General features: G+C 48.7%; 1 protein-coding gene across 1 annotated transcript in view; it reads left to right on the forward strand.

Moving 5' to 3' along the window:
* Positions 1–11,481: 11,481 nt before the first annotated feature.
* Positions 11,482–24,737, forward strand: part of CHST8 (carbohydrate sulfotransferase 8) — a 118,366-nt gene continuing 105,110 nt past the window's right edge. The window contains exon 1 of the mRNA XM_090259851.1: positions 11,482–11,836. The gene's annotated coding sequence lies outside the window, so the exon portion shown is untranslated. The remainder of the gene's footprint in view (positions 11,837–24,737) is intronic.

The raw sequence follows: 24,737 nt of genomic DNA on the forward strand, positions 1-24,737 counted from the left end.
ATGCTTTCCTCATTCTCTTATCCTTCCCATTTATAAATAGCTGTACTATATCTATATTGTCAGAGCACATAGCCATTATGTACTATACTCTTTCATTTTAATCCCCATTTATTCTTAATTCTATAAACAACCAAATAGTTAATGTTAACCTCCTCAAATTGATGTCCCTCTAATCACTTTGGTTCTCTGAAGCATGTTCTCTAGTAGATTCCTCAGGAAGGACTCATGGGAACAATATTTTCTGAATTTCTGCATGTTGGTAAGAGTTTGTACCCTTTATCCTTGAAGTCCAGTTTCCCTAGATCCTTGGTTCTTATTTCATTTTCTTGAGCACCTGAAGTATGGTATTCTATTTTCTTGTGGCACAAGTGTTGCAGTCAAAAAGTTGACAATGATCCAATTTTCTATTCCTTACAAATCATGAGCTATCTTTGCTTACTCAAAGGATTTTTCTTTTTCTTTAAAGTCTCACTGCTTTCCAAAAATTAAGCCCCGATGTTGGCTGTTCTGGGTCAATAGTCTCGGGAATGTGGTGTGACCTTTAATATGTAGTTTCAACCTTTTCTTTTATCTGAAAGGCTTTCTTGAATTATTAATATCTGTTCTGTTTCCTGCTTTCATTTTTTTTCCCTTGGGGATGCCTATTCTCTGTATGTTGGATCTCTCTACCTAGCTTCAAGATTTGTCACTTTCCTTTGGATCTTTGGATCGTGTTCATTTCTCTCTGATTTCTAAAAATGTCTATTTTTTCCATCTTCTGTTTCTTCTAAAGCATTATCTTTTGTACTCTTTTTAGTTTAGTTTTAATTTCTAATTTTTTTCTTTTAAACCCAATTATTTTCTGAGTTTGCCATTTCATTTCTGAACGTTTCTACTTCTGACTTATAATGTTTGTACATATCAGGTATATTCTTCATTTCTTTTAGTTTAGTTTTGTTTTTTAGAAATAGGTTATAGCTTTTTTCTTTTTCTTCTTTTTTTTGGTGGACATGTCTCTCTGGTGTGCTTTTCATTGTCGAGATGGTATTCTACTCATTTCCTTTTTCTTACTTTGTGTGGGTTATGACTTGATCCTTTTCTGTTGCACATTTTTGTAAAAACAGAATTCATTTTTCTTAACTTTTAGAAAGAGGTTGACTTCAAGATTGCTTTTCTAACTTCATAAAGCTCCCAGCTTCACTTCATATACTTAAAAGATATGGCAGTTTGTTTTCCAATATTTTGGGTCTTATAAACATTTCCTATTTGTATCTAGATCTTCTGTTTACTTCTCCTCTAATGTTCCTGCTCTGTCCAATTTTGATTCTTCTCTCAGCAGCATCTCCTCAGGGTGGGGCCCTATCCTGGAAGAAAAATCTGGCTGGTCAGTTTCAAGTGTTCACCGGGGCCAGGCAGCTCCAGTCCCTTTAAATCTCCTCACTGGATGCCCTTTGCACTTCTACACTACTGGAGTGAAGCTAATGCCTCCCAGCTTGAGATACTCTTCTAAACCGGATCTCTGTGCTTTCCAGTAAATAGCTATTGGCTATTTTGGGGTGCTCCTGTTCACAGTCATGACAAGCACTTCGTTTCTTCCATTTGTTAGTATTTTGATGTCAGGGGGATACATTGCCCACTAGTTTAATTGTGAATATTTCCCGTAAGTTTTCAGTCTTGCTATCCAGTTGGTCTGTTTTTATTAGGGGATTCGAAGACATTCAAAAATTATACCTCTACCACTGCTGCCATCATCTCAAAAACACCCCAGGGAGAACTTCTAACATTGAAACTTTAACTCCACCAGAGAATGCTTTATCACAACTAAATCAGAGGAGAGAAACTATGTAAACAGTCATTTGTGTAGAGTGTCTTATGCTGATTATGACATGGTGGCAGACCCTATGGATCCCCTCATCCCATCTGAGTTCAATCCAAAGACATTTCATGCATCTCTCTCCTCTCTCTAGAGCTTTCTCTGGTAGCATCCGAGCATGTTGGCTTGCCTTGTGCTTCCTGAGATCACTCTCAAATAAAGCACCCAAACCCAGAGGGCTGTCTTGAGTTAAGTTTAATATTTTTAATAGCTTTTGGTGAGATATTTTTTGATTATACACAAATAAAATGCTTGGCTTTCTTCGTCTATACCCTCCTTATTCCTCAAAAGACCCTGGTTGATTACCTGTTTTCCCTAGACACTGTTTTTCCCAAAGCTAGGCCTGTTTATCAGAATTCAACAAGCCTGCCTTATAATTACAGAGTCGATCCTTTTCCTGGTCATGGAAATGAGTCCTTTATCTGTACATGTCAGTGTAACAAAATATGTATTGAATTATTGTCCCCTTGGTTCTTTGTGACTGCGAGTCTTATGAGTAAGAACAGGCCAGGTGAGATTAGGTAAAATCAAATGCCACCTCCTCCATTAAGCCCTCCCTCATCTCTTGGGAAGATACCTTAGTCATCTCTCTTATGGCTGCATTATAACATGACTTGCATTCTAGTCTGTCTGTCTGTCTGTCTTCCTCTTTGACTGAGAGCTGCTTTCCCCTTTGCCTACCCCCATCCTGTCTCTAGCAGTCCCTCAACAAAGGTTTGCCTGAGTCGTCTGTGTAAAGGCAGGTGACTCAGACACTTGTAAAAGGGCCTGGGCTTTACACCCTTGAGCCCGCACCAGCCTGTGCATCATGTCAGCACCCCTCTAACGGGGACTAAGCAGCGCATCTTCTCCACACTCCTGAATCTTGGACAAGGTACTGAGGCTGGAACAGGCACAAAGGGTGGACTCATTTGAGCTCAAGACATCATTGCTGAGAGCAAGCAGACCAGAAGCTCTGTTTGAGGGTAGGGATGGGAGACAGAGTGTGACAGGCTCCTTGCTGGGAACTGCAGGGCTGCCTTAATACCACAGAGCCCTCTGCATAGTGTCAAAAGAGGAGATTTGGGTTGTCTTGTTTTTTTTGTTGTTGTTGTTGTTTTTTTTAAGCTAACTTTAAACACTACTGACAGCAAGATGTCTCTGGCATGAAAGCTGAAAGCCAACAGGGAGGCAAGGACTCACTGTTTCCATAGCTACCGACAGGACGCCACTGGGCAGTGCTGTGAACTCCAGAGCATCTCAGACTCTGCCTGCAGGATCAAGTTCCTGGGCTCTGGGAGAACTCAGCAACGAAGTGACAGTCGCTTATCTTAGTTTCTGCCAAAACTGCCTTCTATCTTCAGAGACTGTGTTAGATTTCTCTCGGTGTTCAAGGGTTTCCCTGTAGAATGCTCCTGCACCAAGGAATCAGTCCTGTGAAGCTGAAGATGTCCCTGCTCCCTAACTTCTGCAGATCGTGACATCTCCTTCCAAAGACTATGACTTTGGTGCCTTCTCAGCACTGAAGGATGGTTTAGCAAGGCCGTGGAGTGGGAGGGATTTCCTGGGCAGCCGGTTGGCTCTCAGGACATCCTGGCTGTGGATGGGAGGGGCTGACAGTAAACTTGAACATTATCTACTTCCAACTTGGGAAACCTTTGGAAGGTCTGAGAAAGCAAACCCTCTCAGGCATTTCCAGTTTCTCCTTCACAGGGAATCTGTGGGACAAGGTTTCTCTCTAAGGCTAACCTGGGTGTGTCCTGTGAGTGGGCCTCCTCACTCCCACTGAGGTCGTGGGTCAGGGAGGGGCCTGGTGTGGGTGCTGGACTGGGGCAGGCCTTCTTCATCTGCTCCTTGGATGTTCCCTCTGACCGGAAAGCCACTGGATGGATGGGCTCCTCGTGATCTTGGCTTCCTTGTTTTCAGTGCTGGTAGAGAGAGATTCAGACTGCCAGGGTTGTGTGGGCTCCCAGCACAATGTGAAAATACCACTTGCTCAGGACCGCTTGAGAAGTGCAGTACCCGCCACTGTTTTTCCACCTCCCCTATGGCCACCCACGTGGTTCATGGCCCAACTTGCCTTGCTAAAAGGGTCTGAGAAAACTTTGGGACTAACCAGCCACATTTGGTGGACTTTTAGTCTGTCCTTGGCAAGCAACAATTGCCACTGAGCTCAGTGACCCCTGGCTATGAAATTGCCACATGTGTGTCCTCTATGTCATGTTTCTAAGCCCATCTGATTATAAACCTCCCAATTCAGGGACATCTCAGGGTGCACATCCTTACCCAATGGCATATTTCATTGTTACCTGATACATGTTTCTGGAGTGTTCCTGTAGAAATATTTTATTCAGTTTAAAGCAACACTTTACTTCCTTTCAAAATCTCCAAAACTGATTCTTACTACTAAGCATTAAATTTAGAATAGCATTCAACTTTGCATTTAAAAAATGCTTTTAGCTATCTCAGGAAGTCGGAAGATACTTACGCCCCACTTTTCTACCACATGATGGAAAGCAATGAACTGATTTAGAACCCTTGGGAAAGGTGGAGGCGTTCTGAAAATGCACTCTGGGCTGATGGTGCCAGAGAAATTCCTCTCTCAGGGAGTCCACTGTTTGTCTCAGGCTCCACAGAGTCCTTGCTGACGCTGACAAACCTATGGTCATTGCTCTGGGGAGCCACCAACCGACTGTCAGGCATAGGAAAGGAAGCTAAGTCATGTTAATCGGGGCTAAGCCAGAGAATCAGCAAGCTCTCCCAGTTATGGAAGATTTTTAACAAGAAGTGCCATTTATTTGTGTCATACAGTAATTTCCTCATCTTAATAGTCACCTCAGTTAATGACTAACAACATATAGTCAAAAAAGACGGTCAGCCAAGCAAATCTGATGAACTAGAGAGAACCATTATTAATGAGCTCCCTTGTATCTGGTTGCAGATAGATGCCCCCAAACAGCACAGTGGCAAGAGGAGTCAACATCCACTTACTCTCCCAGGCAGGGAGACAGAACCCTACAACCTGTTTCCCACTACCTTTGCCTGACAGTGAAAGAATAAACTTTAGTCTGGCCTGGCAGTACATGAATGCTGAGTTAGCTTGGTCCAGATTAAACAACCTTCATTCAACTGTGACATATAAATATTCTAGAATTTGAAACTCTTTAGTCCAAAGTTAAAAGTAAAATGTCTATTGTTTCTGCTCAGGGTCCCCTGTGTGGGAGGATGATCAGGCTTGAGAATTTGTGGAAACTGACTGAAGGAATGGGCAGCAGCCAACCAGCCTAGAGTGATTTTTTTTTTTTTTTTTTTTTTTTTTCAATTAAGAAGCACCAAAATGGCCCCGGCTGGTGTGGCTGAGTAGATTGAGTGCTGGCCTGAAGACCAAAGGGTTGCAGGTTTGATCCCACTCAGGGCACATGCCTGGGTTGCAGGCCAGGTCCCCAGTTGGGGGCGCATGAGAGGCAACCACACATTGAGGTTTCTCTCCCTCTCTTTCTCTCTCCCTTCCCTTCTCTCTAAAAATAAATAAAATATTTTAAGTATATTTTATTGATTATGTTGTTACAGTAGTTCCATTTTTTCTCTTTGTGCCCCTCTGCCCAGTACCCCACTTCCCTCCAGCAATTCCACCCCCCTTAGTTCATGTCCATGAGTCATACATATAAGTTCTTTGGTTTCACCCTTTCCCATATTATTTTGAACTTCCCCCTGTCTATTTTGTACCAACCGATTATGCTTCTTAATCCCCACACCATTACCCCATTTCTCCCCCTTCCCCCTCCCAGGTGATAACCCTCCGAATGATCCCCATATCTGTGATTCTGTTCTTATTCTGATTTGCTTAGTTGGACTTTGTTTTTATTTTTTAGAGTCAGTTGTTGATAGCTGTGAGATTGTTGTCATTTTAATGTTCATAATTTTGACCTTTTTCTTAAGTAAGTCCCTTTGACATTTCATATAATAATGGCTTGGTGATGATGAACTCCTTTAGTTTTACCTTGTCTGGGAAGCATTTTATCTGCCCTTCCATTTTAAATGATAGCTTTGCTGGATAGAGTAATCTTGGCTATAAGTCCTTACTTTCATCATCTTGAATACTTCTTCCCAGTTCTTTCTTGCCTGCAAAGTTACTTTTGAGAAATCAGTTGACAGTCTTATAGGCACCCCTTTATAGGTAACTCTCTGCTTTTCTCTTGCTGCTTTTAAGATCCTCTCCCTATCTTGAACCTTTGGCATTTTAATTATGATGGGTCTTGGTGTGATCCTTTTTGGGTCTAGCTTTTTTTGGAATCTCTGTGCTTCCTGAACTTGTATGTCTCTTTCCTTTGCCAAATTTGGAGAGTTTTCCTTCATTATTTTCTCACATAAGTTTTCAACTTCTTGCTCATCCTCTTCTCCTTCTGGCACCCCTATGGTTCGGATGTTGGCACGTTTAAAGTTGTCCCAGAGGTTCGTAAGCCTCTCCTCATTTTTTTTCAATTCTTGTTTCTTCATTCTGTACTGGCTGACTGTTTTTTTCTTCCTTGTGTTCCAAATCATTGATTTGAACCTTGGTTTCCTTCCCTTTACCATTAGTTTTGTGTGGATTTTCCTTTGTTTCATTTAGCATTACCTTCACTTCTTCCCTATGCATTTGCTGTACTTAAGCATATCTGTCAAACCTGTGAGAATCTTTATCACCAGTGTTTTGAACTCGGCATCTGTTAGGTTGGCTACCTCTTTGTTTGTTAGGTTGGCTATCTCCTCATTGCTTAGTTCTCCCACCGGAACCTTGATCTGTTACCTCTTTTGGGCCATACTTTTTTGTCTCATCTTGACAGGTTCCTGTGTTTGTTTGCCTCTGTGTCTTAGGTAGAGCTGTCACGCCTGTTACATTGTAAGGGACGGAATCTTAGGTATTCGTCAGTAGAGGGAGCCCCTTTTCACTATGTTGTGGTGCTGTATGTGGGGAAGGGGTCTGAGAGGGAACAATGCCACGTGTTCAGGACTTGCCCCTTTTCCAGGCACCTCTCCCACTTTTGTATGGGACTGGTGCCCCTCTAGCTGTTGCCCTGGCTGCCGTTCCCAGAGTGGGTGGGTCTGCAGACCTTCTAGGACCATGGGGGCCCTTTAAACAAGCGGACTCTGCTGAAACACTGGCAGTTTTTTCCTCTGTCCCAACCCCCACTGGTTTGCCCAGTCAAGAGCAATGGGGCTCTATTTTCCCCGGTGCTGGGACCATGAGCTGCGCGGTCTGGTCTGGTGCTGGGAGTGCTCCCCAGGTGTCCCTCCTGACTTTTAAAAATGTGTGACTCTGCTTTCCATCGGCCTGCCACTGCCACTGCTGCTGCCATACCACGTCCTCTCTGTCCTGGCTCCACCCCTCCTACCTGTCTGGATGAGTATTCTTTATATCTTTCTTTGTTGGACTTCCATGCAGTTTGATTTTCTGGAATTTCTGGTTGTCTCTAGTTTTGAGGTAGTTGTATTCCTTCTTAGTTTTGGAGGGAGACGCACTGTGTCTAGGTCTCCATCTTGGCCAGATCTTAAAAATAAATAAATAAAAAAGCACCAAAATGAACTTGAGCTTGGCAAGACCTCAACAGAGAAACCAGGCTGGCTCTGAGCCTAATTTACATGGATGGGCTGGACTGGGACTTGGGCCTGGCTCCTTCTTGGACTCTCAGATCAACAAAGGCCCCTTTGCAGACCTGCTCATCTTAAGTTAGGGGAGAAGGTGTCCCTCCTGGAGATCCCAAGGGTCCTCTGTCCTCCTGAATGCTCAGCTCTCCCTCTGCTCTGAGAGATCCCCCAGTGTCTTTTCAAGAAGTCTTTCCCTTTTTGCTCAAGTTAGCCACTGTCAGTTTCTATTGTATGTTACCCAGAAAACCGAATATGTTCCTCAGCCCTCGTCTGTGCTGAGGATGGACCCTGGCGTCACCTTAGCCTGCCTTGAGACCTGCTTTTTAAAGAGGAGCTCTTCTCATGCCCTGAGGGATGATGATGGAATTTCAGAAATTACAACAAGTGTATGTGATGTGGAGGTGCCTGGACCCTTCCAGCAGCATGGCTAATATAGGGGACTCTCACATGGGCATGCTGACATCAGGAAATTTCAGGCAACTCAACACAGAAAAAAAATAAAGCGACCCATTTTCTACAGCTTCTTGGAAACCCAAGTGGTGAGAAAAAGGGAGAAGGGTCATGAGGAGAGTAGGCAAAGGACAGGGAAGGGATATTCATTCAATAAGTTCCCAGTGACCAAGGGAAGCCTTAGGGCCTCCTTCCCAGGTGAGGAATTTTTAGGAATCATGGAATCACAGTCCAGGCCTGGAGGGAGCCTAAGAGCCTGGGCTGCACTTCCCTCACTGTTCAAATGGGGGGAGGGTGTCTCAGCCACCCTCCCACACTTGGGCCTCAGCAGAGGCAGCTGGATAAGGCAGCTTTATCCCCAAGGAAGAGTCTCCCATCTGGACAGGGCTCTGTCAGCATGTCACAGTGTGTTGAACTGACTTGGAAAACCTTGGGGTCATAATAGTTTAGAGCCAGTGCAGGGCCAGGTGTTTGATGTCCATGCTCTTAGGTGGCTGATCTATAACTCAGGAGGTGGGGACCTCACTTTCCAAACTCCTTTCACAACCTTCACATTATCTGAGTGTCCCTACTGTCATAAGCAGGCAGGGTCTATTGTCCTCATTTTACAAATAAGAAAATAGTTGGGAAGGGCAAGGAGACGTATTCCAGACCACCCATCTAGCACCTTGAAGAGCTGAAATACACCCTCTGGTCCATCCCATTATTCTCTTCTTTTTCCCATGGAATACAGGAAGACAGATGTTTCCAGATCTGCCATTCCAGGAAGCTCCCGTTTCCTCCCAAGAACAGTGCTCTGGTTCTTCTCTTGGCAACAGAATAGAAGGTTTGGGACGCAGGCCTCAGTCCTGCTCCTGGTTTACCTCACCATCAAACAGAAGGTGCTTCCCCACTGGGCTGCCATCAGCTCCCTGCTCAACAATGGGTGAAAGTCTTTGCTCCAAGAAATGCCCAGGGCTCAGGGCCAGAGGAGGAGGTGGTTTGTCTGCTGCCCACCTCCAAACCTAGTCAAACCCCCTTTTCCTAGCCCACCCCTTTGGCAGCAGAGTGCCTTCTGAGCATCTCTGTTACCTCTTCTGGGGCTTAGGCTATGGACTGAAGGGATCATCCAATGAAAATATCTTTTCACTTTAGTTGGGATGCAAAGGGACAAGTTTGCCACATATCAAAAACTGCAAGCGGGCACAGGGGCTTCTTGACCGAGATTTGCAGCATTTCTCCACCTCCCTTGCTGCAGAGGCTGAGCCCAATTTTCAAAAAAAGTGTGTGGAACCATGGGCAGATCCCCAGTTGGAAAATTTGGTGCACAGTGGTGTCACCGGCTTTAGGCCCTGTTTGGGGGATGCCCCAAGGACCTATCAAAACAAGAAGCAGTCTGAGTGAAAAATGAAAAATATAGCAGATGTTGAAGGAATGTAGCATTGTTAATTCCTTGAGGCATCTGCCTGAATATTAGATGCAAATAAGTGCTAATAAGTACAGTTGGAAAAGCTAATGGAATAACCATCCTTCCCAGGAGTATCACTGCATGCAGATGCGAGGGGCAGCTGAGACGGCCTGAGCAGCCCCACTCGCTGCTAGGTGGTCTAGGTGAAGCCTGTGTAGACTCATCCTGTGGAAGCAATTATGGGGAAGAGTCTCCTCCAGGATGCAGGGTTGGTTCCAGGGAATGGCACCTCTTCTCATTCTCTCCCCACACACTGCCTAGTGAGAGAGTGTGTGCATGTGTGTATGGGCCCAAGGGAGTGTGCATGGTACTGAAGAGCTTCCCAGATAACCAGTGGTCCTGACCCCAGGTGCTGAGAAGGCTGCAGGTGTGGGGACAAAAGGGCACAGTGGCAGGCACAGTGTCAATGCACTCAGCGAATAGCTTTCTGTTCACTCTACTGCCACCCCACCATTGTTCACCTTCTTCTTTCCTCCCACTCTGTTTTAACAGATTTTGGATGCAAGTTGGATAAGGATTCTACTGTCTTGTCCTTCCTGACACTTGAGTCCTTGTACCTTACGTTCCTTACAATCTGCACCTGACTGAGATGGAATAGAATGATTTCAGCCATATACATGCCCCCCCCCCCCCACACACACACACAAGTAATACTCAGCCAGTGGAGTGTGGCTGGGGCAGTGCCCTGGGGCAGCAATAGCCTCTGAGCTCAGGGTCTGGGATAGCAAACCCCAGCACTGAACTTATGCCAGTTTGGAATCAGCAGCCCAAACCTCACTCTGCATTTCATACCCGGCTTTCCTCATCTGTAAACCAGTAATGTTACAGTAATGTCTACTTCCTTGCTGCAGAAATTAAGGAAGATCCATGATAACATTGGAGGCCATCTCACCTTTCCTGCTCTGTCTACGAGTGCTCTGAGCTTACCTGGGCATGCATATGGTCTCAGGGCTGCCAGGGGCAGAGTCTGGGTGCCACCCAGGCCTACCTGAGCCCTCCATTCTGGGGGTGCCCAAGTCTTCCTCAGGAGAGGCTCTACTCTCTGAGCTAGGGCTGCCCCAGTCCTACCTTCTCTGGTCCTTCAAGGGCCATGAATCCACCCCAGTCTCCAACTTCATCCTGCACTCCAGGTCAGCTGGATGGAGTCATCAGGCCAATCAAGCAGCAGATAAAATAAGAGGAATATCCTTTGTCTTATTTTATTAAAGGTTTCTCTGCAGGTAAAAAGAAAACAAAAACTGGATGGCCCTTCAAGGTGTTCCTGTGAGAAGCCTCCTCAGCCTCCTTCCTAGCACCTGCGCTTGTCCCCTGCATGGGGGTGGGGGGCTGGTGGGGCTACCTTTTCTCAAGGAGAACAAGAACTGGAATCAGAGACCCACACCCGCTTCACATCCCTGTTCTGCGCTGATGCTGTGTGCCTGTGGATCTGGCACATCCCTACTCTGTGGTGGGTGTGGGTGTGTGGGAGGGGTCGTTTGCCCCAGGTTGACCTCCCTCACGACCCTTCCCAGCTCTCAGGCCCGTGACCAAACAAGGACTTCAAGGAGGTAGCCCTCAAGGGTGAGCCTGGGTCATGAGGCACTTCATGAACAGCGGGCGAGGCCGGCCAATACCTTGACTGGGTTTCTCACAATCTTCCTCGGGATCAATCCTCTGTGTTTCGCCACCATCGCGCTCCCAAAGCGTGGGGTCCTGGGCGCGCACCCCTGCCCAGCTGTGGTCATGGCCCACTCTGATGACGCCCTGTTCTTTTCCCGAGCCGGTGTGTCGTGCGACCCACCGAGGCAGTGGCAGCACTCTGGCAGCCGTCCGGAGATAAGTGAGTGACAGCCGGGAGTCCAGCTCTCAGGGAACCCCGGAGACTTGCAAGGCCCGTGACACGACTTCCCCCACCCCCGCCCGGCCGCGCCCAGAGGCAGCTCCTTCCCATCGCTCAGCCAGTGGGCCCGCGGGAGCCGCAGAGTGTGCGTGGGTGCGGCGCTGGTGAGCTCCCGGGAGCAGCCAGCAGATAGATCCCAGGAGCGATCCCCTCCGTGCTGGGCCACCACTGTAACCTGCACCGCCGCTGGGCGGGGCCCAGGCCGGGGGCGGGGCGCCGGGCGGGCGCGGTGCTATTTCCAGCCTTGCGGAAGGGTTCGCTAACAGTTCGCTGGGAGCCTACCGGGCGTGCGAGCAGGATCCCTCAGCGCTGTTGGGAGGAGAGCAGAAGGTGGCAGCGGGAGACGGGAGGTGGGGGACTGACCGGGACCCAGGCCAGAGGAGGAGCACGCCACCGCGTCCTCTCCCTCTCCTGTGCGCTTCGGCCGCCCGCCCCACGCCGCTCGCTTCACCCATTGCTGGGAGCTGGAGCAGGCACCCGGCCCTAACGTAGCTGGGGCGGAGGTCCTCCTTGCTTCCCCGGAGCCCCAGAGCCGAGGATTCACCGTGGAGGACCCCGCCGGGGCTGGAGGCGCCCACGGCCCTGCGAGTGTCGGCTGCTCCAGGTAAGTGCGCTGAGCTCCCCGCGCCACCCCTGTCCCCGCCCTGTGCAGGTTCCTGGCCAGAAGGGGCGCCCTGAAGCGTCCTGAGAGGGCCCAGACCTGCACTGCGCCCCATCCCTGCGAATCAACGCCAACAGGAGTCCGAAGCAGCGGATGGAGATGGGGTGCGCAGAGTTCTAGTCTGGCAGCACTTTGGGAACCCGCTCCTGTAGTGGGAACCCGCTCCTGTAGCGGGAACTTTAATTAGACTTTTGCTCCTAGGATTTCACTTGCTGCGTGTTGGTGAGCTGCCGCCCCTCGGGCTCCCAAGTCCCTACGGATCCTCTATTCCTCTTCCCAGCTCTGGGTGCTGGGCGCCGGTAGGCAGCATCGGACTTGGAGAGGACCGGGCTAGAGACCCCAGCACTTTCCGGAGCGCACTCGGGACTGGGACTCAGGGGCGAGTTGTGGCGAGCAGGGACAAGGGAGGATTTAGAGTCTGCCTCGGCTTCCTACCAAGAGGCAGAAGGTGCCCCTGCGCTCCGTCGCGCGTCCCCACCCCGCGACCCTCCAGGACACCGACCTGTTTTGTACTCGAGGCCAGTGTGTGCGCGCGACAGTGATTGGTGAAGGTGTGTTCGTGCGTGTGTGCAGGAGTGCAGGAGTCGGAGTCTCGGGCGGCTGGTGTGGGCGGTGAAAAAATCCGCTTTGCTGCAGGACTCAGTGGAGCTCTGACGGGGCTGCAACCCCAGCTGCTGGCTTCTAGCTGTGCACACTAGCTCCGGCCACACTGGAGGCCGGCCCAGCCCGCCCGGCGAAGGCGCCTCTGCGAGTTTTGGCAGTGCCAGTGCTGGCGCTTGGTTCGGGGGTGAGCCTTCTCCCTTCTCCGGCGCTGTACTGCCCTCGCCCCAACTTTCAGAGTGCAGCTGGTATCCAGGCCCAGCGACCCCCACGCGGAGCTGATGCGGCAGCCGCACAGCGTTCTCCGCTGTGGACACTGGTTGTCTGACATAACCGAGAAGTGGAGGCCCATCCTGCGATTGACTGTCCCGCAGCAAGTCTCTGGTTTCAAGGTGGGCCCCCGCTCCTTGGGTTGCCTCCCTGAGCCGTGACTGCTTATACTAAGGAGAACGGGCGCCGGGGCCAAGCAGAGCGGGAGGGAGATGCGGTGGAATAAAAGGGACCACAGTCCCTCTAGAGCGAACAGTGGGAGGGGCAGTGGTAGAGGGGTACGGAGAAGACTAGCCCCTTCTGAATCTCGGGGGTGCTTACAAGCTGCACTCCCAAGTCCCCTTTCTTTCGGTAACCTGTCACCTCGACCCTTGCCCATGGGGTGGGAAACTTTTCCTAAGTACTGCCCTCCAACAGCAGGGGTGCCAGAGTCCTTTTAAAATATCCCAACAGTCATGGCCTCTCCTGCTCGCCCTCAATCCCTGTCCCAAAGGCAAGGTAGACAGGCTGCAGGAAGGGGTGACACTCTGGTCCCTGCAGGTACCCTCTTTTAATCCACACAGCCCACTATATACGGCAGGGACAGGGTCTGGGAAGCCCTGGCTAAGGGGAGTGGAAGCACATTCTAGAGCCTTCAACAGACTTGCCTCTGAGAAATGACCCACAGGAGAGATAAAATTCAGACCTGAAGGGATGGAGCCTCATAGGATGATCAATGATTCAGTATCATTTGAACACAGAAAACCTCAAAGTCTAACCCCATCCCATCTCCTGGCCCGCTCATCCTGGGACATACGGATGGCACAGCTTATTGATTTTATTTACCTGAATTCAGAGTCCACAAGAGTGAATTATGTTCCCCAGATATTGATTTCTAAAAAGACCCCAAATTAAAAAGTCAAGGCTTTCTTAAAGCAAGGTCAAGGATTAATTATTTATAGAGAGACATCAATCAGCCAGTGTTGTGGGCTCATTTATAAATTGCCTGCATGGGCAAAAGGAGCATCTTCTGACTCTGGCTCCAGCTGGGAGAGGGGCAGGCCTGTCTGACCTCCTGGGTTTGGCAGAGCTCCCCTGGACTGTGACCGGAGGAGGTTGCTTTGTAACTCAGCCCGCTGTCAGAGATGCCTTTTTAATCTTGTAGCCAGAATACCACTTGGGAAATTTCAGGCATATTTGCTGTGTTTCCGTAATGAACATTTACTGATTACAGAGTATCAAGGGAATTTCATTTTTTAAACATTTATTCAAAGCTCTGTTTATGTAAGCTAATAAGTCTGGGAAAGTTCGGCAAATGCTTTTTTTTTTTTTTTTTTTTTTTTTTTTTTTTTTTTTTTTTTTGCCGGATGGCTTTTGGGAAAGTATGCCTGGTGGGCTCATCTCAGAATTTACTTTCAATTTGAAAGGAGGAAAGTCAGCTTCTCCTGATTGAAAACGTCATGCTCTTTATGCCAAGTCTGTGCCAGCGCAGGACTGATAGGCTTTTTGTGGTTTTTCAGATTTGCAGAAATGGTCACTTAGAGCTTTTATCATTGTTTGCTGATGCATCTGTGTGAAGGCGCCTGAGGTGAGCTCTGGAGTCTCCGGGGACTGGCAGGGGAAGGGATGGTGCCCCATCTCCTGCCTGGCCTGGCGTCTGAGACACCCCACTTCACTGCCCCCGCTGCACTTCCCAGATTTACCAGTGTGTGGCAGCCCCATTGGAGACATGTGGAGCAAGGAAGGAACCGATGCACAGGAAAGTGGACTCAAGTTTATGGCATCTCTTTATTGAACGGCCTTGGCAATTAGAGTCAGTATAGATGCACTGTGGGAAACAAGTGCCTAGCCTTTAGGCTTATCAGAAGATAATGAATTATAAACAGGAGATTTATGAAGTGTTGTCCCAAGGAGATCCCTATGGCCCTGCCATGGGACAGCAAGAAATTAAAAAAAACAAAACAAAAACTGAGGATGGTTCTCTGGGTGTGGTGTCCTGGAGCCCCAGGAGTTCACTGGGGGATGGCAGCCTGCATGGTGACAGTGTGGTCATGATAGGCTCCCTGGCATTGTGCTTGGAGTGATAGCCAGGATTGCCTGACTCCAGAGCAGCTGTGTTCCCTCCCTCCTGGGAAAAGGCTGCCCAAAGGCCAAGGAAACCCCTGGGCTCAGACAGGCAAGGGCCAGAGCTGCATTAGCTCAGGTGGCAGAGGACACAGGAGACGCCATCTTGTTCCCTCCTGGTTGGAGGCTGTGTGACCCCGCCCTCAGTAAATCACAGTGGCAGAAGATGAGACTTCCAAATTAGTCGTGGGCAATGTTGTGACTTTCACCTCATACAAAACTACCTGTCATTTGTGATCTGGAGCTCTAGCCTGCACCTGCTGGCCATAAATGCAGCCTTAGTCACTGACAGCATGGGGAGGCCTGTGTTCAGGTAAGTTCACACCTACAGGCAACCCTGATGCCATCTCAGAAGCCACCTTTCAGGAAGTCAGTGTCTGTATGTAGGCAAGGTGCTGGGGATGGCAGAAACAGCTGCCCTCCCAGACCAGCGACCTGAGTCTCAGCATTCCCACTTCCCACCTTGAATGCCATGCATTGTTGGGAGCTCAGTGCTTCTTGCTGCCTATGACTGAGGGCAAGGCATCCTGTCTCTGCCAAGCTATGGCCAGAGCTGGCCCTGGTGAGTGACATTTATTTGCACTAAATGAGAGTTGTCAACATTGAAACCTGAAACCAAATGACCCTACATCCCATGCTGTCAGTGTCAGGCCTGCTGTCTGTCTTCTTTATTCTGCCATCAGTGGACATTTACTGAGCATGTATTAGGTGTCTGTTATTGTGCCAGGCTCTGGGGACACAAGATGAGAGAAACTAAGAGTGGTCCTTGCCCTTATGGGTTTTGTAGTTCTGTGGGGCAGAAAGTTCCTCATCATTCATTCATCATTCACTAATTCAGGCTCTGCCAGCAACAGTACATGGGTGATTCTAGGCTATGACAAACATATGAAGGACATGGCTGGGCAAGAGTATGAGACATAATAGTGATCTGGCCTATGCTGAAGGGTCAGGAGGACCTCCCTGAGGAGGGGACTCTCAGCTGAGATCTGAAGGAGCTGGAACTAAGCAGGAAGGGGTGGGAAGAAGGGACAGAGAGAGCTTGCCTGGCACAGAGTGTGACTGAACAAGAGGGAGCATGGAGCACCGTTGAGGAGCTGTGGGAAGGCCTATGTGGCTGGCAGAATGAAGGAGGGCAGATGTGGTTGGAGATAGGTGGACCTCTGGCCCTACGGGGCTTTGAAGGTTGGCTGGGGGGTAGGGTTGGGGACGACAACATGGAACTTGACTTTACCAGCTCCTGAGGAGGGAGCTGTAGTAATCCCCGAGGAAGGTGACCATGGTCCTAAAGGAGAGTGGGTGGACATGAATCCACCAGGGCTCGATGCTGGATTAGGTGGGGGAGGAGATGGTAAGGGCAGTTGGGACTGTGGCTTCTAGATCAAGACTGGGAGCTGCTAGTGCTCTAGGCAGGGTCCCCTGGACCAAGCGCCCATCCACTCTTGTTGAGTTATGTCCTTCAGGCCTGGAGGGGGTCTGGCAGCTGCTTGTGTGACCCTGCCTCTGTGCCCCTGGCCACCTGTTCCACCTTCCAGCTTTCCTCTAAGCCCTTGAGCCTTCTGCTGCCTTCCCCCATGTGGCTACCACTTAGCCCTGGCTCATTGTGGGTCCTCAGTAGGTGACAGCCCCATGCCCTGTGCCCAGTGATCTCTCATGAGGACAAGCTGCTCTGATGCCCCCCTTTCTCTTGGCCTGTGTGCCATCCACTTAGCTCCCTGGTACCCTGGTAACTCCTTTACCTGCCACCCACTTGTATCTGACCTGGCAGCTTGCTGGCAGCTTGCTGGCATGCTGGCACCTGCCCAAAAAGAACTTTCCTGTGCCCTTCCCTCGTTGCCAGCCCTCTCCCTTTTCCTCCAACCTGTGGGAGTCAGTCTGCACCTGCTCCCACCTTCTTCAAGGGGCTCTGCCTGAGGCTCAGAGCTCCCAAACACCCTCCAATGTTAGTGTGCCCCTCTGTGGCTGTCTGTTGCTCGGCTCAGGCCCCAGCATTCCTGCAGACATCACAGGGTCCACGCAGCTCTGTTTTTCTTACCTGGGATGGGACATCAGGCCTGTGAGTCACCCCACTTCCTGTTGGGCCCATGCTGCTGGCTGCAGGCCCTGATCTTAGTGGCTGCTGAACTGCAGGCAACAACCCAGGTCACTGTCACCTTGTCCTCACTATGCGTGGGCCTGAGCCAGCTCCTCCCTGGCTGGGTCAGACTTGGGGACAAGAGGGATGAGAGCCAAAAAGAGGATTCTAGGAGGTACAGGTCTACTCCTTGGACCCCTGGCCTCTCTGGGGTTCATTCCTCCTACCCTTGGGATCTTCACCTGGAGAATGGACTCATCAGACTGGTCTTCCTTCCTCTCCTGGCCCCTGCTATCACCACCGTACTTGTGGACGTACCCAGGTGCTCATCGGTGGGAAGGCGACACAGGAGAGCCCCACGGCCAGCAGCCCCTAGCCCAGCACAGGTTGACTCATCCTTGGCAGCCAAGCCCTCCCCACCTTCAAAGCTGCCTCTTTGTGGGGGCTGACTCATCTCCTGGGACAAGACCCATCTGCCTGAGCCTGTGAACACTGAGACTGTCCTTCATCCCTGAGATGCGGGGACTTGGCTTCCTGTGCTCCTGAGGGGAGCACCCAGGCACCCAGCAAATACTGACAGGGGTCCTTCTGTGTGCAGAGCCTCCGGCCAGGCCCAGAGGAGGCCGAGCAAACACAGGCATATCACCATGCTGGTGCAAACAGTACTCTCTCCGGCTGTCTTTGCCTTGATAAACTCGGCACAGAGAAGGTTCTTGGTGATTGCTGCTGGCAGGCAGAGTGAGCTAAACTGTGCAGTCTGTCTACCCTGGGCGAGCCAGTGTGTAATGCAGTGTAATGTCCACACTAGTTGAGCCTAGGGTGTGAGCACCTTCCATTTAGTCAGTGCCTGCCCCATTCCCTGCTGGAGTCTTTGCACAAGGTTTAGAGCGCTCAAGCTCTCTGGCTTGGTGAATTTCCCCATGTCTGAGCTTAGCCTAGACCCTGGCCTCTGGTCAGTCAGTGGCCCTCGCCATCCATTGGGTTCTGTCTCTCAGAGCTGAGGGTGCAGTCCGTCTACACTGGTCGAGCCACTGCACAAAGCAGGCACTTTCTACACTGCTTGAGCCCAGTTCTTGCTGTGGGCTGTCTACACTGGCTGAGCTCAGCACATGATTCAGGCAGTCTGTGTACATTGGTCAAGTCATGCATTATACAAGCCATCTGTCTAACCTGTTTGAGCTAGTGGTCAAAGCAGGCACTCTGTCTACTGGTTGAGCCAGTGGGTGATGCATCCAGCCTGTGGCTGGCTGGGGCCCGTGTTCTGGGCTCCTTCTTCTACCCTCACCAAGAATACTTTTTTCTACCCTTCCATGTACACATCTGAGTTCAATTTAAGTCTTACTTCCAAGGAGTTTTTCTTGGTGTCACCTCAGCTTTCCCATGTCTCACCCCAGTCTCTTCGGCAGAGGGTGGCTCAGAGCCGGGAGTGGTGTGGATGTGGGGCATGATGGGGCATTATGATCTCACCTGGGTGCCCCTCCCCCACTGTGCTCGGAGGGCTGAGTCTGCTGCCCCCAAGGGGTACAGAGAATGCCTGCTGTTGATGGTCATGGCACCTCGCCATCCTTCATCACAACCACTCACATGCCTTTTTCTCAAGAAACTCATCTAGGCATGGTTCTCTGCCTCCGTGCACATGGTCAGCTGCACTGGTCTCCAGACCGCATCCATATTGCCGTCTCCTGCTTAGCTTTTGGGCCTCCAGCTCCATTGCTGTTATTTCACCTTCTGAGGGTTGACCTTATCTGCAAATTCAGTTTCGTGACCATTCATCCCTGTGAAAGCATAATCTATGCCTATTATTAAATTTTTCTCAGTTCCCTCTACCATGAGTTGAAGTGTCAACCAACAATCATGGCAACTAGATCCACCTCATGCAGCCACCTAGGGGTTGTGAGTGAAGCCAGTCCCTGGAGTCAGACTGCCTGAGTTCAAATCTCAGCTTCACCACTTGCTCACTATGTGGTCTAGGGACTCAGTTTCCTCCTCTATAAAATGAGGGTGACAAAAGAAGCCACCGAAGAACTGTTGTGCCTAGTAGCCAGTCAGCCTACAATCAAAGGCCGCTGCTGGTATTATTATTATTATTATTATTATTATCATTATTGTTATTTTTATTATTTTCTGTATTTGGTCTCTCAGTTGAAGCTCAGTACCTTTTCATCTCAGGTGCAAGGAAGCATGTTGATCAGTGGCCTTACCTGGTGATGTGGTTTTAGGGGTCATGTGAATTCCACTGGCTAGTGTCCCCTCAAGCCCCACCCTTTCTAAGCAGTTTCCTATCAATGCCTTTTGCCTGCTCTGCATTTAGTACATTAAAAATTTTTTTATTCCAAATATGCACACTAAAAAATGCATGGGTTGTATGTACAATGCAGTGAACATCTGCAAACAAAACAGGCCTGTGTGCCAGCACCAGAGCAAGAATCAGAACATGTCCAGAATCCCAGAGGCCCTCATGACTCCTTCCAGGCCCCTTCTCTCCCCCACAGTAATTGTTCTCCTTACCGGTAATGGCATTGCTTGGTTTTCCTTGTTTTTATTTCTTATCTCTTTTTTAAGTATATTTTATTGATTATGCTATTACAGTTGTCCCAGTTTTTTCCCCTTTGCCCCCCTCTGCCTGGTACCTTCCTTCCTTCCAACAATCCCTGCCCTCCCTTAGTTCATGTCCATGGGTCATACATATAGGTTCTTTGGCTTCTCCACTTACTTTACTATTCTTAACGTCTCTCTGTCTATTTTGCACCTACCAGTTATGCTTCTTGATTCCTGTACCTTTCCCCCCATTCTCCCCTTTACCCCTCCCCATCGATGAACCTTCATATGATCTCCATATCTATGGTTCTGTTCCTATTCTATTTGTTTTCTTAGTTTGTTTTTGCTTTTCTTTTTTTAAGATTCATTTGTCGATAGTCGTGAGTTTTGTTGTCATTTTACTGTTCATAGTTTTGATCTTCTTTTTCTTAAATGTGTCCCTTTAACATTTCATATAAGGGCTCGGTGATGATGAACTCCTTTAGCTTTACCTTGTCTGGGAAGCACTTTACCTTCCCTTCCATTCTAAATGATAGCTTTGCTGGATAGAGTAATCTTGGTTGTAGATCCTTGCTTTTCATCACATTGAATACTTCTTGCCTGCAAAGTTTCTTTTGAGAAATCAGAGACAGTCTTATGGGAACTCCTTTGTAAGTAACTCTGTTCTTTTCTCTTGCTGCTTTTAAGGTTCTCTCTTTATCTTTAACCTTTGACATTTTAATTATGATGTGTCTTGGTGTTGTCCTCTTTGGGTCTAGCTTGTTTGGGACTCCCTGTGCTTCTTAGATTTGTATTTCTATTTCCTTCACCAAATTTGGGAAGATTTCATTCATTATTTTTTCAACTAAGTTTTCAATTTCTTGGTCTTCATCTTCTCCTTCTGGCACCCCTATGATTAAGATATTCATACATTTAAGTTGTCCTAGAGGTTCCTGATCCTTTCCTCGTTTTTTTCAATTCTTGTTTCTTCATTCTGTACTGGTTGACTGTTTATTTCTTTCTTATGTTCCAAATCATTGATTTGAACTCTAGTTTCCTTCTATTCACCATTGGTTTCATGTAGATTTTTCTTCATTTCACTTAGTATAGTCTTCACTTCTTCTCTTATGCCTTTGCTGTACTCAGTCATTTATGTGAGCATCATTATCACCAATGTTTTGAACTCTGTGTCTGTTAAGTTGGCTATCTCCTCATTGCTTAATTCTCCCTCTGGAGTCTTGACCTCGTCCCTCTTTTGGGCCATACTTCTCTGTCTCCTCAACTTGACAGCCTCCTGTGTTTGGCTCTGTGTATTAGGTAGAGCTGTTACACCCATTACGTTGTAAGGGGCGGAGCCTTAGGTATTTGTTAGTGCTGGGCAACCTGTTTCACCACCTTGTGGCGCTATATGTGGGGGAGGGATCAGAGAGGGAACAATACTGCTTGCTCGGTACTCACCCCTTTTCCAGTCAGTTCACCCACTTCCCATATGTGATTGGTGCCCCTCTAGCTGTTGCCCTGGTGATGGTTACCAGAGTGGGTGGGTTTGCGTACTCTCTAAGACTGGGCACTCTAAGTCCTCTAAACAGACTCTCCTGAGAGACTGGCAGTTTCTTCTGCTGTCCCAACCCTCACTGGTTTTCACAGCCAGAAGCAATGAGGCTTTATTTTCCTGGTGCTTGAACCATGAGCTGTGCGGTCTGGCTTCAGGGTGGGATCACTCCCCAGGTGTCCCTCCTGGCATTTAAAATGTGCAACTGCTCTTTTTACTGGTGGGCCACAGCCACTGCCTTGCTGCCACCACAACGGGTCCTCTCCACCCTGGTTTCCTGCCTTTGCCCCTCCTATCCATCTGGATGAATATTACTTCTTTATATCTTTGTTTGTTAGACTTCCATGTGGTTCAGTTTTCTGGTAGTTCTGATTGTTTTTTCTTTTCAGGTAGACGTAATCCTTCTTATGGTTGTGGAAGGAGGCAAAGCATCTTATTTTTAAACTTGATATAAGTGGGATCATAAATTGTACACTTTTGTATCTGGCTTACCATCATTTGTAAGATTCATCCACATTGCTGTGAATAGTTGTAGTTGTTCATTCTTATTACTGTCTAAAATTCCATTGTGTGAATATACCCAATTTATTTATCCATTCTCCTCTTGATTGACATTTGGATTGTTCAGAGTTTTGGGCTATTATGAACAGTGCTGCTGTGGAAATTCTTGCATGTGTCCCGTGGGCACATACACACATTTTAATAAGTAAGCACCTAGAAGGGAGGTGCTGGGTCTCAGATGCACATGTTCATCTTTTGCTGGTGTTGTCAAACAGTTTCCGCTAAAGTGATTGTACTAATCCCCACCTCCCAATATATGAGAGTTCAAGTTGCATCCTTTCCAAGACTTTGTGCTGTCAGTCTTTTACATTTTAACCATCCTGTGAATATGTAGAGATATCTCACTGTGGTTTTAATTTTATTTTTAAAATGACTAATACAGTTTATTTTTCTGCCGAGGATGTGTTGAACTTGAAAACATAATTCAACAAATTTCAAAATTCACTTCTATCTCCAAATTGTAGGTGTCTTAGATGTTGGAGGTGCTGGTGATTTCCTCTGCTGGGCAGGTTTGAATGTGGAAGGCAGTGGGTGAAGGAGGCAGTGTTTCTCTGGATGAGGTTGGAAACCCCACTTCCTGCCCCAGAATCACCTGGGGAGCTTGTCAGAGCTGCTGACACCTGGCCCTACCCCAGCCCCCAGTCACCACATAGACCCCCATGATGTACCAGTCTCTCTGGGGCTTGTCTTTTCTTTCCCTTCACAGATTCTGTGAGCATTGAGACCACCTTGTCTGTTCTGCTCACTGTGTTGTCCCAGTGCCTAGAACAGTGCCAGCACAGAGTGGGGTGCCATAAGTAGCCACTGAATGAAGGATGAAAGGACAAATTGCTACCTGTGGGCATCTGCTCTCTCCCACCCCAACTGACTTGACCGGCATTTGTTGGTGACCTGGGCTGCTATGAGGAGGGTTCTGGCAGTTGAGCTCTTGTACCCTAGAAGGGTGTCCTGTCCTGGGGCTCTGTTCCTGTAAATGACCTCTCCCTTCTCCAAAGCCAGCTTCTGACTGAGGCCTGCCGTTTCAGGCCCCAGGCTCTGTGCTGGCACCCCCAGAGCCATGCTCACCTCCTGAGCTCTGGGCACTGGCTGTTGAAGAGCATCCCCTGCGTGACCTTTTTCCTGAAGGGCTTATCTGTTATTGGGTCCCTCTGGAGAAGCCCGAAAGCCCACCCCCAGCGAAAGCAGCATTCCATCCCTGGTCCATTTAGCCTTCTCGGCTTTTCCTTCTTTCTTTCTTTCTTTCTTTCTTTCTTTCTTTCTTTCTTTCTTTCTTTCTAGATTTTATTTATTTTCAAAGAGAGAGGGAGGGAGGGAGAGAGAGATGGGGAGGGAGGGAGAAAGAGAGAGAGAGACATATTGCTTGCCTCTTGCGCGCCTGCAACTGGGGGCCTGGCCCACAACCCAGGCACGTGCCCTGACCAGGAATTGAACAGGGGGCCTTTAGGTTCCCAGGCCAGTGCTCAACCCACTGAGACCTCCTCATCTTTTCAACACAACCTTTCCATGGCTGGCATTCCCTCTGGTCAAGTGAAGGCCGAAGGGCTGTGTGTGTGACCACCTCATCACTCCTGCTGTGTCACATTTTGATGTGGACCATGATGCAGACTCCTTTCTTTGGTTTTTGGTTTTGGCTTGTTCCCTTTCTCCTCAAGTCTGACATAGTTATTTGGAAAGCAGTATGGCCTGGGGGATGAGAGTTCTGGGTCAGAACCCTCAGGTTCAAATCGAGGTCCTATTCTTGTTTTGTTTCGAGACCAAGTCATTGCCCCTAGGGGAGAGAGGCAGATTCACAGTCAATTCTGATGCAACTAGTGGGGGTGACTGGGGTGGCTGAGACCTCTGAGACTGGGCAGTGAGGGCAAAGGATTATGGCCAGGGCATCTGCTGGGGGCTTCACAGGGGAGGGAGGCCTGGGCTGGTCCTTAGAGATGGGGAGGGGGGAGAAGACATCTCGTGGACCACTCAGTGTGGGCCTCCTTCCCCACAGCATCAGCAGCGTGAAGTCCTCATGGAACGAGGTGCACTGAGCCCCCAGGAGACTGTGGTCTAGTGACCCGACATATGAGGGCATAGGGCAATGATCAGGGTTCATCAGTGAGTTTGGAAGGTTTCCGGGAGGAGACAAGCTTGGGACTCCGTGTCCAGGGCTGGGGGTGAGAGCTTTATCCTGGTGCCACTAGAAACTCTCCAGACTGCCAGATCACGGAGCACCGACAATGTGAGCCAAATACCAGTCACTCTAAAATAGGGCAACAAAGAACGCACGGCACACATTGTTTATGCGATGTGGAGGCGGGGTGCAAAGATGGAAGAGCTAAAAGCAGATGAGGAAAAACAACACCTTTTTTTGTGGAAAGACAGATTAGAAAGGTTTATGCTCTTCTGTGATAACTAATATGAAAGGTTTATCAAAGTTTTTTTAAAAACCTTGACACTTTCTCCAAAATTGATTTGAAGACTTGGCAGATTTGAGGAATCATTCAGTAACGTTTTACGGGTCGATGCTAATTTGATGCAGCAGACCCGTGCGTCGCGCCAATTTACTGCCAAAGCAACATTAAGCACCGACCTTTCGTGCAAGGTTTATAGGCGGATAGCTCATAAAGATGCATGCTTGACAAGTATTCTGCTTCTCTTAGGATGTGCAATATGAAGTGTTTATGAAAAAGTGACTAAATTGCCCCTGCCTTTTACTGGTAAACAGCCTCTGGGGACGTCAGGTTTGGACCCCATGCAATATTTCACCCCTCTGGGTCCTGGTACGTGGGGACCCTTTGTCTTCAAAGTCTCAGTAGAGAGAGTAAAAGGAACCCTTTGGAAATAACTTGTAACCCAGGGCATGGGAAGGCCAGTGACACCCTTCCTAAAAGAAATCAAAGGTTGTACCTAAACCAGAACCGTTTCTCCAAGCAAATCCATTTCCTGGTCTCAGTACCGCCCCCCCTCACCAACCCCCCCGCCCCCCGCTGTGTGATGGATCAACACAGCTTGTCTCTTTTTTTCCAAATCCGAGCTGTCAGAGCCCCTTCAGTGAGCAGATCATCAAGCTTTGTTTTGCATGTCAGAAAGGGGTTAACAATAAAAATTGTCAGAACTCCTGTCTTTCACCACTGAAAGCCACTGCTCATATTTTCCACCAAGGACAAGTGGACTTCCATGGTATTCGCCAC

The sequence above is a fragment of the Furipterus horrens genome, unplaced genomic scaffold (assembly GCF_987537825.1).
Source record: "Furipterus horrens unplaced genomic scaffold, mFurHor1.1.pri manual_scaffold_13, whole genome shotgun sequence".
Taxonomy (NCBI): domain Eukaryota; kingdom Metazoa; phylum Chordata; class Mammalia; order Chiroptera; family Furipteridae; genus Furipterus; species Furipterus horrens.